Here is a 26008-nt window from a genome sequence, read left to right on the forward strand (position 1 = left end):
GAAAAAAAAGAAGAAAAAGAAGAATAATACGCCCAGAAAAGAGGCGAAAAGGAGAAAAACGTAAAAAAACGTGAAAAAAAAGTAAGAGGAAGAGAAGGGAAAAAAAGGTGGAAATGGGTTTAAAAGTGATTTCGGCGGAGAAATATATATATATATATATATATATATATATATATATATACGCGCACACACACACATATATATAAACGTATTCTCCGTTGAGATATTGCAGCCGCTGCTGTGTCCAGGCCCAGGAGCCTTAGCACTGTGCTGTGATGTCACTCAATACCACTGACATCACTAGGTGTAAACAACATCTCTCCTTTGCTGTGTATGTGACTATGGAGCTGTTTGGTGATGTCGTCTATTATGGCCTTCATAGAAGCAACAGGAGATTGTTGCATCCATCTAGAACATTCAGAACTACAGTGCTATGATGTCACTCACTTCCACAGGCCTTGCAGAGTGTAAACAACAACAACCCAGCTTTGTTGTGTATGTAACCATAGGGATTTGTGATGTCACCTAGAACCTTCACAGCAGCGACAGCTTTATGAGGAGCATCAGCACTGCTCTGCCTGAGCAGAACCATCACCGCCATAGGTTGTCAAATAACCCGGATTTAACCCACACAGGTAAGTCCAATGGGGTGCAGGCATGTCCTCTATGCTTACAGCTTCCCGTGGGTGTTGGTTTGATACCGTTTGTGGACAGCCAAGGAGGCATCTGCAGGCAACAAAGGTAGGTGTGTGCTTGTGTGTGTGTTTCCTATGCAGATCCTAAGCCCAGTGTCACATGCAAGTAGGAGGAGTAAGAAGGGTTCCTGGCAAATCCGGGTTATGGATTGCATTTAAAAAGGCCCCGTGGGAGTGCAATGGGCCCCTGTCTTGCTGCTTAGCAATAATGGTATGGGTTTAGGTTCTGCTGTGTGTACTGGTGGTTGACTGCCCCCCAGCCCAGAGTGTGCATGGAAAATTGTCTGGCAGCCTCCCTGACAGCAAGCAGTGATAGTGCCCATGAAGGGCACCTTGTTGGGCCCGCCCCTTTCACGGTTATCGCTTCTCGGCCTTTTGGCTAAGATCAAGTGTAGTATCTGTTCTTATCAGTTTAATATCTGATACGTCCCCTATCTGGGGACCATATATTAAATGGATTTTTGAGAACGGGGGCCGATTTCGAAGCTTGCTTCCGTCGCCCTATGCATTGACCCGATATGGCAGTATCTTCGGGTACAGTGCACCACCCCCTTACAGGGTTAAAAAGAAAGATTCCTACTTTCATTGCTACCTGCTTGCTGGCTAGCCAGCTAGCCAGCCCTGTGGGCCTTGCTGCTGCTGCAGCCAAAAAACAAAAGGTGGTGCTGCTGCTGCTTCTGCTGCTTCTGCTTCTGCTTGTGTCTGGCCGCTGTTGGAGCGTCCAGGCACAGGACTTCTGCTGCTGCTGACTAAATGGCCTCCTTAATTGGATCATTTGAGTAGCCAGCACACCTGTGCAGGTAGGGCATGACATGATAGGCAGCTGCCTTGATAGCGGGTGGGTGCTGAATGTTCCTAATTGACAAAATAAGATTAATGCTTATGAAGAAATATAAAATCTCATCCCTTCCCCAATATCGCGCCACACCCCTACCCCTTAATTCCCTGGTTGAACTTGATGGACATATGTCTTTTTTCGACCGTACTAACTATGTAACTATGTAACATAACATGGGGGGGGGGGGGTCTCCTGGCTGTTCACACAGGTGTGTCATTGCTGTACATTGACCATGCATTGCTTCTGTGGTATTGCAAAGGCAAAGACAAATGCTTCCAGCCATCCATTGCACTAATGGATTGGTCATCAGCTGGCTGTCTATGTCCCGCATCAATATAGACCAAAGTACAGAGGGTTAGGCTATGCTATTGTGCACCTACCTGATGCATCAGAAGGTGCGAGGCCCTTGCTAAATTCTGTGCACAGACTTTGAGATCTATACTTTAGACTGTATCTAAACCTGCTCCAACATGGACTGACATTCTGGCCTACTTTCAGCCGATGCGACTTGTCTGTCGCTGAACAGTCGCTTTTTATGTATTCAGCACCTATGTATAATGTTGTAAAAATGCTCTAGAAGCTAAAGTCGCAGAAATGTCACACATATTTGGCCTGCAACTTTCTGTGCGACAAATTCAGACAGGAAAAATCAGTATAAATCCTTAGAAAATTATCCCCCAGTGTCTCCATCTGCTGGCGGTATTGAATAAGCATTGCTGCACTGATGGGGTATGCATTAGACGAAAAAAAAGAAGAAAAAGAAGAATAATACGCCCAGAAAAGAGGCGAAAAGGAGAAAAACGTAAAAAAACGTGAAAAAAAAGTAAGAGGAAGAGAAGGGAAAAAAAGGTGGAAATGGGTTTAAAAGTGATTTCGGCGGAGAAATATATATATATATATATATATATATATATATATATATATATATATACGCGCACACACACACATATATATAAACGTATTCTCCGTTGAGATATTGCAGCCGCTGCTGTGTCCAGGCCCAGGAGCCTTAGCACTGTGCTGTGATGTCACTCAATACCACTGACATCACTAGGTGTAAACAACATCTCTCCTTTGCTGTGTATGTGACTATGGAGCTGTTTGGTGATGTCGTCTATTATGGCCTTCATAGAAGCAACAGGAGATTGTTGCATCCATCTAGAACCCTCAGAACTACAGTGCTATGATGTCACTCACTTCCACAGGCCTTGCAGAGTGTAAACAACAACAACCCAGCTTTGTTGTGTATGTAACCATAGGGATTTGTGATGTCACCTAGAACCTTCACAGCAGCGACAGCTTTATGAGGAGCATCAGCACTGCTCTGCCTGAGCAGAACCATCACCGCCATAGGTTGTCAAATAACCCGGATTTAACCCACACAGGTAAGTCCAATGGGGTGCAGGCATGTCCTCTATGCTTACAGCTTCCCGTGGGTGTTGGTTTGATACCGTTTGGGGACAGCCAAGGAGGCATCTGCAGGCAACAAAGGTAGGTGTGTGCTTGTGTGTGTGTTTCCTATGCAGATCCTAAGCCCAGTGTCACATGCAAGTAGGAGGAGTAAGAAGGGTTCCTGGCAAATCCGGGTTATGGATTGCATTTAAAAAGGCCCCGTGGGAGTGCAATGGGCCCCTGTCTTGCTGCTTAGCAATAATGGTATGGGTTTAGGTTCTGCTGTGTGTACTGGTGGTTGACTGCCCCCCAGCCCAGAGTGTGCATGGAAAATTGTCTGGCAGCCTCCCTGACAGCAAGCAGTGATAGTGCCCATGAAGGGCACCTTGTTGGGCCCGCCCCTTTCACGGTTATCGCTTCTCGGCCTTTTGGCTAAGATCAAGTGTAGTATCTGTTCTTATCAGTTTAATATCTGATACGTCCCCTATCTGGGGACCATATATTAAATGGATTTTTGAGAACGGGGGCCGATTTCGAAGCTTGCTTCCGTCGCCCTATGCATTGACCCGATATGGCAGTATCTTCGGGTACAGTGCACCACCCCCTTACAGGGTTAAAAAGAAAGATTCCTACTTTCATTGCTACCTGCTTGCTGGCTAGCCAGCTAGCCAGCCCTGTGGGCCTTGCTGCTGCTGCAGCCAAAAAACAAAAGGTGGTGCTGCTGCTGCTTCTGCTGCTTCTGCTTGTGTCTGGCCGCTGTTGGAGCGTCCAGGCACAGGACTTCTGCTGCTGCTGACTAAATGGCCTCCTTAATTGGATCATTTGAGTAGCCAGCACACCTGTGCAGGTAGGGCATGACATGATAGGCAGCTGCCTTGATAGCGGGTGGGTGCTGAATGTTCCTAATTGACAAAATAAGATTAATGCTTATGAAGAAATATAAAATCTCATCCCTTCCCCAATATCGCGCCACACCCCTACCCCTTAATTCCCTGGTTGAACTTGATGGACATATGTCTTTTTTCGACCGTACTAACTATGTAACTATGTAACATAACATGGGGGGGGGGGGGTCTCCTGGCTGTTCACACAGGTGTGTCATTGCTGTACATTGACCATGCATTGCTTCTGTGGTATTGCAAAGGCAAAGACAAATGCTTCCAGCCATCCATTGCACTAATGGATTGGTCATCAGCTGGCTGTCTATGTCCCGCATCAATATAGACCAAAGTACAGAGGGTTAGGCTATGCTATTGTGCACCTACCTGATGCATCAGAAGGTGCGAGGCCCTTGCTAAATTCTGTGCACAGACTTTGAGATCTATACTTTAGACTGTATCTAAACCTGCTCCAACATGGACTGACATTCTGGCCTACTTTCAGCCGATGCGACTTGTCTGTCGCTGAACAGTCGCTTTTTATGTATTCAGCACCTATGTATAATGTTGTAAAAATGCTCTAGAAGCTAAAGTCGCAGAAATGTCACACATATTTGGCCTGCAACTTTCTGTGCGACAAATTCAGACAGGAAAAATCAGTATAAATCCTTAGAAAATTATCCCCCAGTGTCTCCATCTGCTGGCGGTATTGAATAAGCATTGCTGCACTGATGGGGTATGCATTAGACGAAAAAAAAGAAGAAAAAGAAGAATAATACGCCCAGAAAAGAGGCGAAAAGGAGAAAAACGTAAAAAAACGTGAAAAAAAAGTAAGAGGAAGAGAAGGGAAAAAAAGGTGGAAATGGGTTTAAAAGTGATTTCGGCGGAGAAATATATATATATATATATATATATATATATATATATATATATATGTGTGTGTGTGCGCGTATATATATATATATATATATGAGGGTGATTTTTCTGGTCTCAGCCTCCAGGGGATTGAGAGGGTCACCAATAATATTAGAGGAGGCAATATTAAGCAAAAATTATTGGATAGAGAAGTCTTCTGGATCATCAAACTTCAAACTAGGTGTCCCCTTGGTTTTAATTTAAGACAAGATGTCATTCTCCATTACTGATTTGCTGTTGTTTGTGTATGGAACTAATATTTTTGGTCTTTCTTGGAGTTTTGGGGGGACAATTTTACATATGTTTATTTTTATATACATAGACAAATTCTCTTCCCCACAATCATTTCCCGCACATGTGACAATTGATAATTAATAGTATATATATAACTGAGCATTAAACAATATTCATACCACATGTGGGGATATGTTTGAGATAATTCAACTGTTCCGTATATCCATTTGCGATCCTATTATATAATTGGAATATAATAAACATAAAAAAGAAACAAAAAATTTTTTCGAACTTATGCTTTTCATGCCCTATGGTAATATATACAGCCATATAGGTCACTTGAATTCATTTAGATTCATATGATATTATATAGGGCTATCTCTATATAGATTTTTCTATTTTTGGAAATTTCCCCCCTGTCTTTTCCTTTTCCATTTTGGGATCGCACATGTATATATGTCATCTGACATTTTGTAATTTGCTTTTGTATTTTTAGTATTAACGTATGTTTTTTTCTACATCATTGCTTGTAATTCAAGCGTTTTAATATGTTGACTATTGTTTACATTATATGTGCGTTTTTTACTATATGTATTATACTTGCTGGATGGAGGTGAATAATGGGTTAAGCCCAGTGAAAACTCCCATCAGGGCGGACCCAATCTTTTCACCCCCATATAAGCGAGCCATTTGCACTATTGTTTTGTATGACTAAGGCTGCTGAGTGCAGCTGAAACGCGTCACCTTGTCATCACCCACAGTTACCGCTGAATAAATATTGCATTGCTTGACATCCTGCTCTGGACAACTCCATTTCTTTCTACTATTATATGGACTGAGGTCCGGTCCGGTCCGTGAGCGGGAGGGGCAATCGAGTGAGCTGTGCCGCACCTGTTGTACCTATTGGATCATTTGGACCTGGCAACGTGCTCCTGGAAATGGCGTGTCCACAATCCAAAGAAACAGAGAGGGAGTCTGCAATGCCAGCAGACATCTGCCTCAAACCTGTGGAGGAACGCCTAGCCCGATCAAGCCGAATTACTGAAATCTTCAGCAAAGGTAACGTGAGCGTTGATGAAGCAGTGGATTTGAAAATTCTTATGTCAGATTTGGAAACATCACTAGTTTCGGAGACTAAACTATGGTGGGACTCGTCTACGCTAAAGAAATATGTGGAGCGTGATATGGTCCCGAGAGGACTTAGATTGAGAAAGTTCCCAACCACGATCTTCTCCGAACAGTTTAAGGCAGAATGGGAAGAACTGTTAAATGACTCATCCCTCAGGTTTGTCAAGCTCATTATCAAACATGAGGAGACTGCCTTAACCGAGATTACATCTAAAATTTCGGAACTACAGAACTCTATCTCCAAGTACGAAAATCATCCCACTTATGTGGACCTCAATCAAAAAATCAGTGGGAACATTGTAAAAATGGAGACTTTGATATCTCAAACCAAGGAGAACAAGTTCCTTCGAGATCTGCAGGACTATAAGTCCAACCATGTCTATGAGTGGCCACAGAACAGATCAACCAAATCAACTCCGAAGTCTATCCTGAAAAATCACAGAAATTATAAAAAATATAACAGAAACAACAAACCAGCAAGGGTCAGCTTTAGTGAAACGGATGCGGATTCCATGTCTGGAACGGAGCCAAATGAGATGTCTGTTCCGCATACTCCAGAAGCAGCGTCTTCCCCTCTTCCTCAGTCTCGTAAAGCAAAGTCTGCAAAAAACGACGCCGGGGCCGCAAACATCACGGCCGTAAAGAGAACCCGAAGACATCAAGTCAAACCGACCTAACATGCATTCCGGTCTTCAACCTCTCTGCGTGGATCCTGTCTGAGCCGCAATTAAAGGTACTTTCTAAAGGATTATCTTTTTCTCCATCATGCTCTTTCGATTTCTACAGAACCATGTTGGATGTTAATCGTTTTGTCCGCTCCATTACGGTGCGAAAACATTTTGCCAAGATTCAGGATCAGAGATCCACTCAGGAACTTGTGCTGGACTTGGGGAGGGAGGGGGAGGCGGGAGGCGGTGGGAGTCTGGACACGGGTGACCATGATTTTTCTGATTACTTTTTTGATTCGAATACAGCATTCATATCTGTACCAACTGTCGATCATGATGTTTCCCTCATGGTACCCCAGTATCCCACCCATGGTGGTGTTTCCGACAGAGTGGAGGGATTCTCTTTCCGGGATCTCTCCACTCTCTCGGAATTACAACAATTGACCACATCTAGAAATCATGTAGAACCTTCCTTCCCTACCCCCAACCCCGAATTTTATCCCATCATGTCCCGCACACCTGTATTGGAACAATTTCAGAATTTAGTAGAAAGGGATTTATACAAATTATCTCGAAATGTCAAAATAATGAAACATAATTTAACAAAATGTGAAAAAGTGGCTCTGAAAGAATTGTCTGAAACCAGAGATATAGTGATTCGCGGAGCGGACAAAGGTGGAGGGGTTGTTGTATTGGATTCTAAATTATATAGAAAGCTCAATATGGACATTTTGTCGGATATAAATACATACAGAGTATTAAAAATGAATCCAACACCACAAGTCAAATTGGTATTATACAATCTGGTAGATTTGGGAGTAAAAGATGGCCATTTCACGTCCAAGGAGGCAGATTATATTAAAATAACTAATCCCGTCATGGCAATTTTTCATTCGCTCCCTAAAATCCATAAGAATACATTTCCTCCCCAGATGCGTCCTATTGTAGCGGGGATTGGCTCTCTCAATGAGAGACTCTGTGAGTGGGTCGATTCCAGACTTCAGCCGTTGGTCCCTCTCATCCCGGGTTTCCTCCAAGACACCAGGGATGTCCTGGTTGCTATGGACAACATCCGGTGGGAACCCGGGATGAGATGGATAACAGCTGACGTCACCGCTCTGTATTCCGTGATTCCCCACAAGGAGGCATTGATTGCCCTGAGATGGTTTTTGTCCATTTATGCCCCATACTCCGGTGACCTGCAGAACTTCATTATTTTGGTGGTGGAATATTTACTTACCCACAATTTTTTTATGTTCGATGGAGAGTATTTTCTGCAGATCACCGGAGCATCTATGGGTGCTAAATTCTCGCCTTCATTGGCAAACATATATATGTGTTGGTGGGAAAGAAATTTTCTTTTTTCTCATGACAATCCATTTGGGGAGCACATCCTGTGGTATGGCCGGTACATAGACGACCTCCTGTTTATCGGGGGGTCGTCTATGCCGACCATGCAGCAGTTTGGACTGTACCTCAATCAGAATCCTTGCAACCTCAGATTCACACTTCATAGTGAGGAACATGAGGTTAGTTTCTTGGATCTGACATTGAGAGGTGATCCTTTGAATTATAGGGTCACCACCTTAACATACCGTAAAGAATTAGCTACCAATTCGATTTTGCAGGCAACATCGTGCCACCCACCGCATGTGGTCAAGAATCTCCCGGTAGGAGAAATGATTAGAGCCAGGAGGAACAACTCCACATTGGAGCTGTTCGAAAAAGAGGCGGAGGATATATCAATGAGGCTGGGTGAAAGAGGTTACCAGACTTGGTCATTGAACCGAGCCAAGGACATTGCTAGGAGAAAAAATAGGTCTGACTTGGTATATGGCATCAAAAAGCCATTATCACAAGTTCCTAAAAATAATAGTGAAGCTAAACCCCTTGTTTTTTCCACAAATTATAGCCAAGATTTCAAACCAATATGTAAAATAATTGAGAAATATTTACCAATGGTAGTTAATGATAGCCAATATATAAAAATTTTTGAACATGGGTATAAATTTGTGTCACGGAGGGCCAGAACCATTGGCCAATGTGTTTCCCCGAGCTTGTTCATTTCTGGTGAAATCAAAAAACCAACTTGGCTGAATACCAAGGGCAATTTCAAATGTGGACATCTAAAATGTATTTGTTGTAAAATCATGAAGAATTCCAAAACCTTTATGTCCACAGTAACTGGAGAAACATTTGGCATGTCAGAATATATTAATTGCAACACGAGTCATGTGGTTTATTTAATGACATGCAACATCTGCCAGTTACAGTATGTGGGGTGCACCTCCAATCCCCTGAAGACTAGGACCAGAAAACACCTGTCGGACATCCCCCATTTCCAGACCCGACATCTTTCCATGGTCAGTAAGCATTTTGCCGAGAAACATGAGGGTGATTTTTCTGGTCTCAGCCTCCAGGGGATTGAGAGGGTCACCAATAATATTAGAGGAGGCAATATTAAGCAAAAATTATTGGATAGAGAAGTCTTCTGGATCATCAAACTTCAAACTAGGTGTCCCCTTGGTTTAAATTTAAGACAAGATGTCATTCTCCATTACTGATTTGCTGTTGTTTGTGTATGGAACTAATATTTTTGGTCTTTCTTGGAGTTTTGGGGGGACAATTTTACATATGTTTATTTTTATATACATAGACAAATTCTCTTCCCCACAATCATTTCCCGCACATGTGACAATTGATAATTAATAGTATATATATAACTGAGCATTAAACAATATTCATACCACATGTGGGGATATGTTTGAGATAATTCAACTGTTCCGTATATCCATTTGCGATCCTATTATATAATTGGAATATAATAAACATAAAAAAGAAACAAAAAATTTTTTCGAACTTATGCTTTTCATGCCCTATGGTAATATATACAGCCATATAGGTCACTTGAATTCATTTAGATTCATATGATATTATATAGGGCTATCTCTATATAGATTTTTCTATTTTTGGAAATTTCCCCCCTGTCTTTTCCTTTTCCATTTTGGGATCGCACATGTATATATGTCATCTGACATTTTGTAATTTGCTTTTGTATTTTTAGTATTAACGTATGTTTTTTTCTACATCATTGCTTGTAATTCAAGCGTTTTAATATGTTGACTATTGTTTACATTATATGTGCGTTTTTTACTATATGTATTATACTTGCTGGATGGAGGTGAATAATGGGTTAAGCCCAGTGAAAACTCCCATCAGGGCGGACCCAATCTTTTCACCCCCATATAAGCGAGCCATTTGCACTATTGTTTTGTATGACTAAGGCTGCTGAGTGCAGCTGAAACGCGTCACCTTGTCATCACCCACAGTTACCGCTGAATAAATATTGCATTGCTTGACATCCTGCTCTGGACAACTCCATTTCTTTCTACTATTATATGGACTGAGGTCCGGTCCGGTCCGTGAGCGGGAGGGGCAATCGAGTGAGCTGTGCCGCACCTGTTGTAACTATGTAACTATGTAACATAACATGGGGGGGGGGGGGGGTCTCCTGGCTGTTCACACAGGTGTGTCATTGCTGTACATTGACCATGCATTGCTTCTGTGGTATTGCAAAGGCAAAGACAAATGCTTCCAGCCATCCATTGCACTAATGGATTGGTCATCAGCTGGCTGTCTATGTCCCGCATCAATATAGACCAAAGTACAGAGGGTTAGGCTATGCTATTGTGCACCTACCTGATGCATCAGAAGGTGCGAGGCCCTTGCTAAATTCTGTGCACAGACTTTGAGATCTATACTTTAGACTGTATCTAAACCTGCTCCAACATGGACTGACATTCTGGCCTACTTTCAGCCGATGCGACTTGTCTGTCGCTGAACAGTCGCTTTTTATGTATTCAGCACCTATGTATAATGTTGTAAAAATGCTCTAGAAGCTAAAGTCGCAGAAATGTCACACATATTTGGCCTGCAACTTTCTGTGCGACAAATTCAGACAGGAAAAATCAGTATAAATCCTTAGAAAATTATCCCCCAGTGTCTCCATCTGCTGGCGGTATTGAATAAGCATTGCTGCACTGATGGGGTATGCATTAGACGAAAAAAAAGAAGAAAAAGAAGAATAATACGCCCAGAAAAGAGGCGAAAAGGAGAAAAACGTAAAAAAACGTGAAAAAAAAGTAAGAGGAAGAGAAGGGAAAAAAAGGTGGAAATGGGTTTAAAAGTGATTTCGGCGGAGAAATATATATATATATATATATATATATATATATATATATATATACGCGCACACACACACATATATATAAACGTATTCTCCGTTGAGATATTGCAGCCGCTGCTGTGTCCAGGCCCAGGAGCCTTAGCACTGTGCTGTGATGTCACTCAATACCACTGACATCACTAGGTGTAAACAACATCTCTCCTTTGCTGTGTATGTGACTATGGAGCTGTTTGGTGATGTCGTCTATTATGGCCTTCATAGAAGCAACAGGAGATTGTTGCATCCATCTAGAACCCTCAGAACTACAGTGCTATGATGTCACTCACTTCCACAGGCCTTGCAGAGTGTAAACAACAACAACCCAGCTTTGTTGTGTATGTAACCATAGGGATTTGTGATGTCACCTAGAACCTTCACAGCAGCGACAGCTTTATGAGGAGCATCAGCACTGCTCTGCCTGAGCAGAACCATCACCGCCATAGGTTGTCAAATAACCCGGATTTAACCCACACAGGTAAGTCCAATGGGGTGCAGGCATGTCCTCTATGCTTACAGCTTCCCGTGGGTGTTGGTTTGATACCGTTTGGGGACAGCCAAGGAGGCATCTGCAGGCAACAAAGGTAGGTGTGTGCTTGTGTGTGTGTTTCCTATGCAGATCCTAAGCCCAGTGTCACATGCAAGTAGGAGGAGTAAGAAGGGTTCCTGGCAAATCCGGGTTATGGATTGCATTTAAAAAGGCCCCGTGGGAGTGCAATGGGCCCCTGTCTTGCTGCTTAGCAATAATGGTATGGGTTTAGGTTCTGCTGTGTGTACTGGTGGTTGACTGCCCCCCAGCCCAGAGTGTGCATGGAAAATTGTCTGGCAGCCTCCCTGACAGCAAGCAGTGATAGTGCCCATGAAGGGCACCTTGTTGGGCCCGCCCCTTTCACGGTTATCGCTTCTCGGCCTTTTGGCTAAGATCAAGTGTAGTATCTGTTCTTATCAGTTTAATATCTGATACGTCCCCTATCTGGGGACCATATATTAAATGGATTTTTGAGAACGGGGGCCGATTTCGAAGCTTGCTTCCGTCGCCCTATGCATTGACCCGATATGGCAGTATCTTCGGGTACAGTGCACCACCCCCTTACAGGGTTAAAAAGAAAGATTCCTACTTTCATTGCTACCTGCTTGCTGGCTAGCCAGCTAGCCAGCCCTGTGGGCCTTGCTGCTGCTGCAGCCAAAAAACAAAAGGTGGTGCTGCTGCTGCTTCTGCTGCTTCTGCTTCTGCTTGTGTCTGGCCGCTGTTGGAGCGTCCAGGCACAGGACTTCTGCTGCTGCTGACTAAATGGCCTCCTTAATTGGATCATTTGAGTAGCCAGCACACCTGTGCAGGTAGGGCATGACATGATAGGCAGCTGCCTTGATAGCGGGTGGGTGCTGAATGTTCCTAATTGACAAAATAAGATTAATGCTTATGAAGAAATATAAAATCTCATCCCTTCCCCAATATCGCGCCACACCCCTACCCCTTAATTCCCTGGTTGAACTTGATGGACATATGTCTTTTTTCGACCGTACTAACTATGTAACTATGTAACATAACATGGGGGGGGGGGGGGGGTCTCCTGGCTGTTCACACAGGTGTGTCATTGCTGTACATTGACCATGCATTGCTTCTGTGGTATTGCAAAGGCAAAGACAAATGCTTCCAGCCATCCATTGCACTAATGGATTGGTCATCAGCTGGCTGTCTATGTCCCGCATCAATATAGACCAAAGTACAGAGGGTTAGGCTATGCTATAGTGCACCTACCTGATGCATCAGAAGGTGCGAGGCCCTTGCTAAATTCTGTGCACAGACTTTGAGATCTATACTTTAGACTGTATCTAAACCTGCTCCAACATGGACTGACATTCTGGCCTACTTTCAGCCGATGCGACTTGTCTGTCGCTGAACAGTCGCTTTTTATGTATTCAGCACCTATGTATAATGTTGTAAAAATGCTCTAGAAGCTAAAGTCGCAGAAATGTCACACATATTTGGCCTGCAACTTTCTGTGCGACAAATTCAGACAGGAAAAATCAGTATAAATCCTTAGAAAATTATCCCCCAGTGTCTCCATCTGCTGGCGGTATTGAATAAGCATTGCTGCACTGATGGGGTATGCATTGGACGAAAAAAAAGAAGAAAAAGAAGAATAATACGCCCAGAAAAGAGGCGAAAAGGAGAAAAACGTAAAAAAACGTGAAAAAAAAGTAAGAGGAAGAGAAGGGAAAAAAAGGTGGAAATGGGTTTAAAAGTGATTTCGGCGGAGAAATATATATATATATATATATATATATATATATATATATATATATACGCGCACACACACACATATATATAAACGTATTCTCCGTTGAGATATTGCAGCCGCTGCTGTGTCCAGGCCCAGGAGCCTTAGCACTGTGCTGTGATGTCACTCAATACCACTGACATCACTAGGTGTAAACAACATCTCTCCTTTGCTGTGTATGTGACTATGGAGCTGTTTGGTGATGTCGTCTATTATGGCCTTCATAGAAGCAACAGGAGATTGTTGCATCCATCTAGAACCCTCAGAACTACAGTGCTATGATGTCACTCACTTCCACAGGCCTTGCAGAGTGTAAACAACAACAACCCAGCTTTGTTGTGTATGTAACCATAGGGATTTGTGATGTCACCTAGAACCTTCACAGCAGCGACAGCTTTATGAGGAGCATCAGCACTGCTCTGCCTGAGCAGAACCATCACCGCCATAGGTTGTCAAATAACCCGGATTTAACCCACACAGGTAAGTCCAATGGGGTGCAGGCATGTCCTCTATGCTTACAGCTTCCCGTGGGTGTTGGTTTGATACCGTTTGGGGACAGCCAAGGAGGCATCTGCAGGCAACAAAGGTAGGTGTGTGCTTGTGTGTGTGTTTCCTATGCAGATCCTAAGCCCAGTGTCACATGCAAGTAGGAGGAGTAAGAAGGGTTCCTGGCAAATCCGGGTTATGGATTGCATTTAAAAAGGCCCCGTGGGAGTGCAATGGGCCCCTGTCTTGCTGCTTAGCAATAATGGTATGGGTTTAGGTTCTGCTGTGTGTACTGGTGGTTGACTGCCCCCCAGCCCAGAGTGTGCATGGAAAATTGTCTGGCAGCCTCCCTGACAGCAAGCAGTGATAGTGCCCATGAAGGGCACCTTGTTGGGCCCGCCCCTTTCACGGTTATCGCTTCTCGGCCTTTTGGCTAAGATCAAGTGTAGTATCTGTTCTTATCAGTTTAATATCTGATACGTCCCCTATCTGGGGACCATATATTAAATGGATTTTTGAGAACGGGGGCCGATTTCGAAGCTTGCTTCCGTCGCCCTATGCATTGACCCGATATGGCAGTATCTTCGGGTACAGTGCACCACCCCCTTACAGGGTTAAAAAGAAAGATTCCTACTTTCATTGCTACCTGCTTGCTGGCTAGCCAGCTAGCCAGCCCTGTGGGCCTTGCTGCTGCTGCAGCCAAAAAACAAAAGGTGGTGCTGCTGCTGCTTCTGCTGCTTCTGCTTCTGCTTGTGTCTGGCCGCTGTTGGAGCGTCCAGGCACAGGACTTCTGCTGCTGCTGACTAAATGGCCTCCTTAATTGGATCATTTGAGTAGCCAGCACACCTGTGCAGGTAGGGCATGACATGATAGGCAGCTGCCTTGATAGCGGGTGGGTGCTGAATGTTCCTAATTGACAAAATAAGATTAATGCTTATGAAGAAATATAAAATCTCATCCCTTCCCCAATATCGCGCCACACCCCTACCCCTTAATTCCCTGGTTGAACTTGATGGACATATGTCTTTTTTCGACCGTACTAACTATGTAACTATGTAACATAACATGGGGGGGGGGGGGGGGGTCTCCTGGCTGTTCACACAGGTGTGTCATTGCTGTACATTGACCATGCATTGCTTCTGTGGTATTGCAAAGGCAAAGACAAATGCTTCCAGCCATCCATTGCACTAATGGATTGGTCATCAGCTGGCTGTCTATGTCCCGCATCAATATAGACCAAAGTACAGAGGGTTAGGCTATGCTATTGTGCACCTACCTGATGCATCAGAAGGTGCGAGGCCCTTGCTAAATTCTGTGCACAGACTTTGAGATCTATACTTTAGACTGTATCTAAACCTGCTCCAACATGGACTGACATTCTGGCCTACTTTCAGCCGATGCGACTTGTCTGTCGCTGAACAGTCGCTTTTTATGTATTCAGCACCTATGTATAATGTTGTAAAAATGCTCTAGAAGCTAAAGTCGCAGAAATGTCACACATATTTGGCCTGCAACTTTCTGTGCGACAAATTCAGACAGGAAAAATCAGTATAAATCCTTAGAAAATTATCCCCCAGTGTCTCCATCTGCTGGCGGTATTGAATAAGCATTGCTGCACTGATGGGGTATGCATTAGACGAAAAAAAAGAAGAAAAAGAAGAATAATACGCCCAGAAAAGAGGCGAAAAGGAGAAAAACGTAAAAAAACGTGAAAAAAAAGTAAGAGGAAGAGAAGGGAAAAAAAGGTGGAAATGGGTTTAAAAGTGATTTCGGCGGAGAAATATATATATATATATATATATATATATATATATATATATATATACGCGCACACACACACATATATATAAACGTATTCTCCGTTGAGATATTGCAGCCGCTGCTGTGTCCAGGCCCAGGAGCCTTAGCACTGTGCTGTGATGTCACTCAATACCACTGACATCACTAGGTGTAAACAACATCTCTCCTTTGCTGTGTATGTGACTATGGAGCTGTTTGGTGATGTCGTCTATTATGGCCTTCATAGAAGCAACAGGAGATTGTTGCATCCATCTAGAACATTCAGAACTACAGTGCTATGATGTCACTCACTTCCACAGGCCTTGCAGAGTGTAAACAACAACAACCCAGCTTTGTTGTGTATGTAACCATAGGGATTTGTGATGTCACCTAGAACCTTCACAGCAGCGACAGCTTTATGAGGAGCATCAGCACTGCTCTGCCTGAGCAGAACCATCACCGCCATAGGTTGTCAAATAACCCGGATTTAACCCACACAGGTAAGTCCAATGGGGTGCAGGCATGTCCTCTATGCTTACAGCTTCCCGTGGGTGTTGGTTTGATACCGTTTGGGGACAGCCAAGGAGGCATCTGCAGGCAACAAAGGTAGGTGTGTGCTTGTGTGTGTGTTTCCTATGCAGATCCTAAGCCCAGTGTCACATGCAAGTAGGAGGAGTAAGAAGGGTTCCTGGCAAATCCGGGTTATGGATTGCATTTAAAAAGGCCCCGTGGGAGTGCAATGGGCCCCTGTCTTGCTGCTTAGCAATAATGGTATGGGTTTAGGTTCTGCTGTGTGTACTGGTGGTTGACTGCCCCCCAGCCCAGAGTGTGCATGGAAAATTGTCTGGCAGCCTCCCTGACAGCAAGCAGTGATAGTGCCCATGAAGGGCACCTTGTTGGGCCCGCCCCTTTCACGGTTATCGCTTCTCGGCCTTTTGGCTAAGATCAAGTGTAGTATCTGTTCTTATCAGTTTAATATCTGATACGTCCCCTATCTGGGGACCATATATTAAATGGATTTTTGAGAACGGGGGCCGATTTCGAAGCTTGCTTCCGTCGCCCTATGCATTGACCCGATATGGCAGTATCTTCGGGTACAGTGCACCACCCCCTTACAGGGTTAAAAAGAAAGATTCCTACTTTCATTGCTACCTGCTTGCTGGCTAGCCAGCTAGCCAGCCCTGTGGGCCTTGCTGCTGCTGCAGCCAAAAAACAAAAGGTGGTGCTGCTGCTGCTTCTGCTGCTTCTGCTTGTGTCTGGCCGCTGTTGGAGCGTCCAGGCACAGGACTTCTGCTGCTGCTGACTAAATGGCCTCCTTAATTGGATCATTTGAGTAGCCAGCACACCTGTGCAGGTAGGGCATGACATGATAGGCAGCTGCCTTGATAGCGGGTGGGTGCTGAATGTTCCTAATTGACAAAATAAGATTAATGCTTATGAAGAAATATAAAATCTCATCCCTTCCCCAATATCGCGCCACACCCCTACCCCTTAATTCCCTGGTTGAACTTGATGGACATATGTCTTTTTTCGACCGTACTAACTATGTAACTATGTAACATAACATGGGGGGGGGGGGGGTCTCCTGGCTGTTCACACAGGTGTGTCATTGCTGTACATTGACCATGCATTGCTTCTGTGGTATTGCAAAGGCAAAGACAAATGCTTCCAGCCATCCATTGCACTAATGGATTGGTCATCAGCTGGCTGTCTATGTCCCGCATCAATATAGACCAAAGTACAGAGGGTTAGGCTATGCTATTGTGCACCTACCTGATGCATCAGAAGGTGCGAGGCCCTTGCTAAATTCTGTGCACAGACTTTGAGATCTATACTTTAGACTGTATCTAAACCTGCTCCAACATGGACTGACATTCTGGCCTACTTTCAGCCGATGCGACTTGTCTGTCGCTGAACAGTCGCTTTTTATGTATTCAGCACCTATGTATAATGTTGTAAAAATGCTCTAGAAGCTAAAGTCGCAGAAATGTCACACATATTTGGCCTGCAACTTTCTGTGCGACAAATTCAGACAGGAAAAATCAGTATAAATCCTTAGAAAATTATCCCCCAGTGTCTCCATCTGCTGGCGGTATTGAATAAGCATTGCTGCACTGATGGGGTATGCATTAGACGAAAAAAAAGAAGAAAAAGAAGAATAATACGCCCAGAAAAGAGGCGAAAAGGAGAAAAACGTAAAAAAACGTGAAAAAAAAGTAAGAGGAAGAGAAGGGAAAAAAAGGTGGAAATGGGTTTAAAAGTGATTTCGGCGGAGAAATATATATATATATATATATATATATATATATATATATATATATATATACGCGCACACACACACATATATATAAACGTATTCTCCGTTGAGATATTGCAGCCGCTGCTGTGTCCAGGCCCAGGAGCCTTAGCACTGTGCTGTGATGTCACTCAATACCACTGACATCACTAGGTGTAAACAACATCTCTCCTTTGCTGTGTATGTGACTATGGAGCTGTTTGGTGATGTCGTCTATTATGGCCTTCATAGAAGCAACAGGAGATTGTTGCATCCATCTAGAACCCTCAGAACTACAGTGCTATGATGTCACTCACTTCCACAGGCCTTGCAGAGTGTAAACAACAACAACCCAGCTTTGTTGTGTATGTAACCATAGGGATTTGTGATGTCACCTAGAACCTTCACAGCAGCGACAGCTTTATGAGGAGCATCAGCACTGCTCTGCCTGAGCAGAACCATCACCGCCATAGGTTGTCAAATAACCCGGATTTAACCCACACAGGTAAGTCCAATGGGGTGCAGGCATGTCCTCTATGCTTACAGCTTCCCGTGGGTGTTGGTTTGATACCGTTTGGGGACAGCCAAGGAGGCATCTGCAGGCAACAAAGGTAGGTGTGTGCTTGTGTGTGTGTTTCCTATGCAGATCCTAAGCCCAGTGTCACATGCAAGTAGGAGGAGTAAGAAGGGTTCCTGGCAAATCCGGGTTATGGATTGCATTTAAAAAGGCCCCGTGGGAGTGCAATGGGCCCCTGTCTTGCTGCTTAGCAATAATGGTATGGGTTTAGGTTCTGCTGTGTGTACTGGTGGTTGACTGCCCCCCAGCCCAGAGTGTGCATGGAAAATTGTCTGGCAGCCTCCCTGACAGCAAGCAGTGATAGTGCCCATGAAGGGCACCTTGTTGGGCCCGCCCCTTTCACGGTTATCGCTTCTCGGCCTTTTGGCTAAGATCAAGTGTAGTATCTGTTCTTATCAGTTTAATATCTGATACGTCCCCTATCTGGGGACCATATATTAAATGGATTTTTGAGAACGGGGGCCGATTTCGAAGCTTGCTTCCGTCGCCCTATGCATTGACCCGATATGGCAGTATCTTCGGGTACAGTGCACCACCCCCTTACAGGGTTAAAAAGAAAGATTCCTACTTTCATTGCTACCTGCTTGCTGGCTAGCCAGCTAGCCAGCCCTGTGGGCCTTGCTGCTGCTGCAGCCAAAAAACAAAAGGTGGTGCTGCTGCTGCTTCTGCTGCTTCTGCTTCTGCTTGTGTCTGGCCGCTGTTGGAGCGTCCAGGCACAGGACTTCTGCTGCTGCTGACTAAATGGCCTCCTTAATTGGATCATTTGAGTAGCCAGCACACCTGTGCAGGTAGGGCATGACATGATAGGCAGCTGCCTTGATAGCGGGTGGGTGCTGAATGTTCCTAATTGACAAAATAAGATTAATGCTTATGAAGAAATATAAAATCTCATCCCTTCCCCAATATCGCGCCACACCCCTACCCCTTAATTCCCTGGTTGAACTTGATGGACATATGTCTTTTTTCGACCGTACTAACTATGTAACTATGTAACATAACATGGGGGGGGGGGGGGGTCTCCTGGCTGTTCACACAGGTGTGTCATTGCTGTACATTGACCATGCATTGCTTCTGTGGTATTGCAAAGGCAAAGACAAATGCTTCCAGCCATCCATTGCACTAATGGATTGGTCATCAGCTGGCTGTCTATGTCCCGCATCAATATAGACCAAAGTACAGAGGGTTAGGCTATGCTATTGTGCACCTACCTGATGCATCAGAAGGTGCGAGGCCCTTGCTAAATTCTGTGCACAGACTTTGAGATCTATACTTTAGACTGTATCTAAACCTGCTCCAACATGGACTGACATTCTGGCCTACTTTCAGCCGATGCGACTTGTCTGTCGCTGAACAGTCGCTTTTTATGTATTCAGCACCTATGTATAATGTTGTAAAAATGCTCTAGAAGCTAAAGTCGCAGAAATGTCACACATATTTGGCCTGCAACTTTCTGTGCGACAAATTCAGACAGGAAAAATCAGTATAAATCCTTAGAAAATTATCCCCCAGTGTCTCCATCTGCTGGCGGTATTGAATAAGCATTGCTGCACTGATGGGGTATGCATTAGACGAAAAAAAAGAAGAAAAAGAAGAATAATACGCCCAGAAAAGAGGCGAAAAGGAGAAAAACGTAAAAAAACGTGAAAAAAAAGTAAGAGGAAGAGAAGGGAAAAAAAGGTGGAAATGGGTTTAAAAGTGATTTCGGCGGAGAAATATATATATATATATATATATATATATATATATACGCGCACACACACACATATATATAAACGTATTCTCCGTTGAGATATTGCAGCCGCTGCTGTGTCCAGGCCCAGGAGCCTTAGCACTGTGCTGTGATGTCACTCAATACCACTGACATCACTAGGTGTAAACAACATCTCTCCTTTGCTGTGTATGTGACTATGGAGCTGTTTGGTGATGTCGTCTATTATGGCCTTCATAGAAGCAACAGGAGATTGTTGCATCCATCTAGAACCCTCAGAACTACAGTGCTATGATGTCACTCACTTCCACAGGCCTTGCAGAGTGTAAACAACAACAACCCAGCTTTGTTGTGTATGTAACCATAGGGATTTGTGATGTCACCTAGAACCTTCACAGCAGCGACAGCTTTATGAGGAGCATCAGCACTGCTCTGCCTGAGCAGAACCATCACCGCCATAGGTTGTCAAATAACCCGGATTTAACCCACACAGGTAAGTCCAATGGGGTGCAGGCATGTCCTCTATGCTTACAGCTTCCCGTGGGTGTTGGTTTGATACCGTTTGGGGACAGCCAAGGAGGCATCTGCAGGCAACAAAGGTAGGTGTGTGCTTGTGTGTGTGTTTCCTATGCAGATCCTAAGCCCAGTGTCACATGCAAGTAGGAGGAGTAAGAAGGGTTCCTGGCAAATCCGGGTTATGGATTGCATTTAAAAAGGCCCCGTGGGAGTGCAATGGGCCCCTGTCTTGCTGCTTAGCAATAATGGTATGGGTTTAGGTTCTGCTGTGTGTACTGGTGGTTGACTGCCCCCCAGCCCAGAGTGTGCATGGAAAATTGTCTGGCAGCCTCCCTGACAGCAAGCAGTGATAGTGCCCATGAAGGGCACCTTGTTGGGCCCGCCCCTTTCACGGTTATCGCTTCTCGGCCTTTTGGCTAAGATCAAGTGTAGTATCTGTTCTTATCAGTTTAATATCTGATACGTCCCCTATCTGGGGACCATATATTAAATGGATTTTTGAGAACGGGGGCCGATTTCGAAGCTTGCTTCCGTCGCCCTATGCATTGACCCGATATGGCAGTATCTTCGGGTACAGTGCACCACCCCCTTACAGGGTTAAAAAGAAAGATTCCTACTTTCATTGCTACCTGCTTGCTGGCTAGCCAGCTAGCCAGCCCTGTGGGCCTTGCTGCTGCTGCAGCCAAAAAACAAAAGGTGGTGCTGCTGCTGCTTCTGCTGCTTCTGCTTCTGCTTGTGTCTGGCCGCTGTTGGAGCGTCCAGGCACAGGACTTCTGCTGCTGCTGACTAAATGGCCTCCTTAATTGGATCATTTGAGTAGCCAGCACACCTGTGCAGGTAGGGCATGACATGATAGGCAGCTGCCTTGATAGCGGGTGGGTGCTGAATGTTCCTAATTGACAAAATAAGATTAATGCTTATGAAGAAATATAAAATCTCATCCCTTCCCCAATATCGCGCCACACCCCTACCCCTTAATTCCCTGGTTGAACTTGATGGACATATGTCTTTTTTCGACCGTACTAACTATGTAACTATGTAACATAACATGGGGGGGGGGGGGGGGGTCTCCTGGCTGTTCACACAGGTGTGTCATTGCTGTACATTGACCATGCATTGCTTCTGTGGTATTGCAAAGGCAAAGACAAATGCTTCCAGCCATCCATTGCACTAATGGATTGGTCATCAGCTGGCTGTCTATGTCCCGCATCAATATAGACCAAAGTACAGAGGGTTAGGCTATGCTATTGTGCACCTACCTGATGCATCAGAAGGTGCGAGGCCCTTGCTAAATTCTGTGCACAGACTTTGAGATCTATACTTTAGACTGTATCTAAACCTGCTCCAACATGGACTGACATTCTGGCCTACTTTCAGCCGATGCGACTTGTCTGTCGCTGAACAGTCGCTTTTTATGTATTCAGCACCTATGTATAATGTTGTAAAAATGCTCTAGAAGCTAAAGTCGCAGAAATGTCACACATATTTGGCCTGCAACTTTCTGTGCGACAAATTCAGACAGGAAAAATCAGTATAAATCCTTAGAAAATTATCCCCCAGTGTCTCCATCTGCTGGCGGTATTGAATAAGCATTGCTGCACTGATGGGGTATGCATTAGACGAAAAAAAAGAAGAAAAAGAAGAATAATACGCCCAGAAAAGAGGCGAAAAGGAGAAAAACGTAAAAAAACGTGAAAAAAAAGTAAGAGGAAGAGAAGGGAAAAAAAGGTGGAAATGGGTTTAAAAGTGATTTCGGCGGAGAAATATATATATATATATATATATATATATATATATATATATACGCGCACACACACACATATATATAAACGTATTCTACGTTGAGATATTGCAGCCGCTGCTGTGTCCAGGCCCAGGAGCCTTAGCACTGTGCTGTGATGTCACTCAATACCACTGACATCACTAGGTGTAAACAACATCTCTCCTTTGCTGTGTATGTGACTATGGAGCTGTTTGGTGATGTCGTCTATTACGGCCTTCATAGAAGCAACAGGAGATTGTTGCATCCATCTAGAACCCTCAGAACTACAGTGCTATGATGTCACTCACCACTCACTTCCACAGGCCTTGCAGAGTGTAAACAACAACAACCCAGCTTTGTTGTGTATGTAACCATAGGGATTTGTGATGTCACCTAGAACCTTCACAGCAGCGACAGCTTTATGAGGAGCATCAGCACTGCTCTGCCTGAGCAGAACCATCACCGCCATAGGTTGTCAAATAACCCGGATTTAACCCACACAGGTAAGTCCAATGGGGTGCAGGCATGTCCTCTATGCTTACAGCTTCCCGTGGGTGTTGGTTTGATACCGTTTGGGGACAGCCAAGGAGGCATCTGCAGGCAACAAAGGTAGGTGTGTGCTTGTGTGTGTGTTTCCTATGCAGATCCTAAGCCCAGTGTCACATGCAAGTAGGAGGAGTAAGAAGGGTTCCTGGCAAATCCGGGTTATGGATTGCATTTAAAAAGGCCCCGTGGGAGTGCAATGGGCCCCTGTCTTGCTGCTTAGCAATAATGGTATGGGTTTAGGTTCTGCTGTGTGTACTGGTGGTTGACTGCCCCCCAGCCCAGAGTGTGCATGGAAAATTGTCTGGCAGCCTCCCTGACAGCAAGCAGTGATAGTGCCCATGAAGGGCACCTTGTTGGGCCCGCCCCTTTCACGGTTATCGCTTCTCGGCCTTTTGGCTAAGATCAAGTGTAGTATCTGTTCTTATCAGTTTAATATCTGATACGTCCCCTATCTGGGGACCATATATTAAATGGATTTTTGAGAACGGGGGCCGATTTCGAAGCTTGCTTCCGTCGCCCTATGCATTGACCCGATATGGCAGTATCTTCGGGTACAGTGCACCACCCCCTTACAGGGTTAAAAAGAAAGATTCCTACTTTCATTGCTACCTGCTTGCTGGCTAGCCAGCTAGCCAGCCCTGTGGGCCTTGCTGCTGCTGCAGCCAAAAAACAAAAGGTGGTGCTGCTGCTGCTTCTGCTGCTTCTGCTTCTGCTTGTGTCTGGCCGCTGTTGGAGCGTCCAGGCACAGGACTTCTGCTGCTGCTGACTAAATGGCCTCCTTAATTGGATCATTTGAGTAGCCAGCACACCTGTGCAGGTAGGGCATGACATGATAGGCAGCTGCCTTGATAGCGGGTGGGTGCTGAATGTTCCTAATTGACAAAATAAGATTAATGCTTATGAAGAAATATAAAATCTCACCCCTTCCCCAATATCGCGCCACACCCCTACCCCTTAATTCCCTGGTTGAACTTGATGGACATATGTCTTTTTTCGACCGTACTAACTATGTAACTATGTAACATAACATGGGGGGGGGGGGGGGGTCTCCTGGCTGTTCACACAGGTGTGTCATTGCTGTACATTGACCATGCATTGCTTCTGTGGTATTGCAAAGGCAAAGACAAATGCTTCCAGCCATCCATTGCACTAATGGATTGGTCATCAGCTGGCTGTCTATGTCCCGCATCAATATAGACCAAAGTACAGAGGGTTAGGCTATGCTATTGTGCACCTACCTGATGCATCAGAAGGTGCGAGGCCCTTGCTAAATTCTGTGCACAGACTTTGAGATCTATACTTTAGACTGTATCTAAACCTGCTCCAACATGGACTGACATTCTGGCCTACTTTCAGCCGATGCGACTTGTCTGTCGCTGAACAGTCGCTTTTTATGTATTCAGCACCTATGTATAATGTTGTAAAAATGCTCTAGAAGCTAAAGTCGCAGAAATGTCACACATATTTGGCCTGCAACTTTCTGTGCGACAAATTCAGACAGGAAAAATCAGTATAAATCCTTAGAAAATTATCCCCCAGTGTCTCCATCTGCTGGCGGTATTGAATAAGCATTGCTGCACTGATGGGGTATGCATTAGACGAAAAAAAAGAAGAAAAAGAAGAATAATACGCCCAGAAAAGAGGCGAAAAGGAGAAAAACGTAAAAAAAACGTGAAAAAAAAGTAAGAGGAAGAGAAGGGAAAAAAAGGTGGAAATGGGTTTAAAAGTGATTTCGGCGGAGAAATATATATATATATATATATATATATATATATATATATATATATATATATATATACGCGCACACACACACATATATATAAACGTATTCTCCGTTGAGATATTGCAGCCGCTGCTGTGTCCAGGCCCAGGAGCCTTAGCACTGTGCTGTGATGTCACTCAATACCACTGACATCACTAGGTGTAAACAACATCTCTCCTTTGCTGTGTATGTGACTATGGAGCTGTTTGGTGATGTCGTCTATTATGGCCTTCATAGAAGCAACAGGAGATTGTTGCATCCATCTAGAACCCTCAGAACTACAGTGCTATGATGTCACTCACTTCCACAGGCCTTGCAGAGTGTAAACAACAACAACCCAGCTTTGTTGTGTATGTAACCATAGGGATTTGTGATGTCACCTAGAACCTTCACAGCAGCGACAGCTTTATGAGGAGCATCAGCACTGCTCTGCCTGAGCAGAACCATCACCGCCATAGGTTGTCAAATAACCCGGATTTAACCCACACAGGTAAGTCCAGTTTCCCGTGGGTGTTGGTTTGATACCGTTTGGGGACAGCCAAGGAGGCATCTGCAGGCAACAAAGGTAGGTGTGTGCTTGTGTGTGTGTTTCCTATGCAGATCCTAAGCCCAGTGTCACATGCAAGTAGGAGGAGTAAGAAGGGTTCCTGGCAAATCCGGGTTATGGATTGCATTTAAAAAGGCCCCGTGGGAGTGGCAGGGGAGATACTTACTTACCTGGCAGGGGAGATACCATGATCGCTACGGTCTGAAGAACTCCAAGCATTGTGGTAGAGATTTTGCGTAGTACGATTGCAGTACTTTTCGTTCTTATTAGAACCGCATTTCTCTAGAGCATACCACCTGAAGATCGTCTCCTGCCTGCCTCGGAACATCTGAAGAAGGAGAAGATCTTGAAGACTGCAGCTCCGGAAGAAGCCTACGAAGAACCTGGAAGAAGGGAATCGGCGGTGAATTTCGGAACAGCGGCGAAGAGGAAGGCGGCGCAGAATCTTTTCGAAGAAACTCGCTGCCTCTGGAGAAGGATTTGCATAGCTCCTCCCACCGGGACCGGATCTGCATAGCTCCTCCCACCCGGGAAAGAAGACTTTGCGAAGCCTCTCTCCACAAGCAAGCAAGGAAGCGGAAAAGAGCCTGCTGGAAGAAGCCATGGCCTCAACCAGCAAGTCCACCCAGGAGGCTGCAGGGCAAGGCCTGGAGGTCCAGCCCCAACCACAGCAAGCTTCAACCTCCACCACGGCAAGGCAGAAGGGCGGCAGAATTCCTAACCTGGAAGCTCCAACCCTGGAGCCCTGGATGAGGCAGACTGTTGCCTTGAAGCTCAAGCCTGTGGACGGAAGGGTGC

General features: G+C 44.7%; 8 non-coding genes across 8 annotated transcripts; all 8 read left to right on the forward strand.

The window, feature by feature from the left end:
• The first annotated feature begins 1054 nt into the window (after positions 1-1054).
• Positions 1055-1245, forward strand: LOC130336061 (U2 spliceosomal RNA). Its single transcript, XR_008877558.1, has one exon. It is a non-coding gene; the product is annotated as a U2 spliceosomal RNA (small nuclear RNA).
• A 2092-nt stretch (positions 1246-3337) lies between these two features.
• LOC130336063 (U2 spliceosomal RNA) lies at positions 3338-3528 on the forward strand. The gene has a single exon (XR_008877560.1). It is a non-coding gene; the product is annotated as a U2 spliceosomal RNA (small nuclear RNA).
• Positions 3529-11867: 8339 nt separating this feature from the next.
• LOC130336064 (U2 spliceosomal RNA) lies at positions 11868-12058 on the forward strand. The gene has a single exon (XR_008877561.1). It is a non-coding gene; the product is annotated as a U2 spliceosomal RNA (small nuclear RNA).
• Positions 12059-14151: 2093 nt separating this feature from the next.
• Positions 14152-14342, forward strand: LOC130336065 (U2 spliceosomal RNA). Its single transcript, XR_008877562.1, has one exon. It is a non-coding gene; the product is annotated as a U2 spliceosomal RNA (small nuclear RNA).
• Positions 14343-16436: 2094 nt separating this feature from the next.
• Positions 16437-16627, forward strand: LOC130336066 (U2 spliceosomal RNA). The gene has a single exon (XR_008877563.1). It is a non-coding gene; the product is annotated as a U2 spliceosomal RNA (small nuclear RNA).
• Positions 16628-18716: 2089 nt separating this feature from the next.
• Positions 18717-18907, forward strand: LOC130336067 (U2 spliceosomal RNA). Its single transcript, XR_008877564.1, has one exon. It is a non-coding gene; the product is annotated as a U2 spliceosomal RNA (small nuclear RNA).
• Positions 18908-20989: 2082 nt separating this feature from the next.
• LOC130336068 (U2 spliceosomal RNA) lies at positions 20990-21180 on the forward strand. The gene has a single exon (XR_008877565.1). It is a non-coding gene; the product is annotated as a U2 spliceosomal RNA (small nuclear RNA).
• A 2097-nt stretch (positions 21181-23277) lies between these two features.
• Positions 23278-23468, forward strand: LOC130336070 (U2 spliceosomal RNA). Its single transcript, XR_008877566.1, has one exon. It is a non-coding gene; the product is annotated as a U2 spliceosomal RNA (small nuclear RNA).
• Positions 23469-26008: the final 2540 nt, after the last annotated feature.

This window comes from Hyla sarda, unplaced genomic scaffold (genome assembly GCF_029499605.1).
Source record: "Hyla sarda isolate aHylSar1 unplaced genomic scaffold, aHylSar1.hap1 scaffold_467, whole genome shotgun sequence".
In the NCBI taxonomy this organism is placed as follows: domain Eukaryota; kingdom Metazoa; phylum Chordata; class Amphibia; order Anura; family Hylidae; genus Hyla; species Hyla sarda.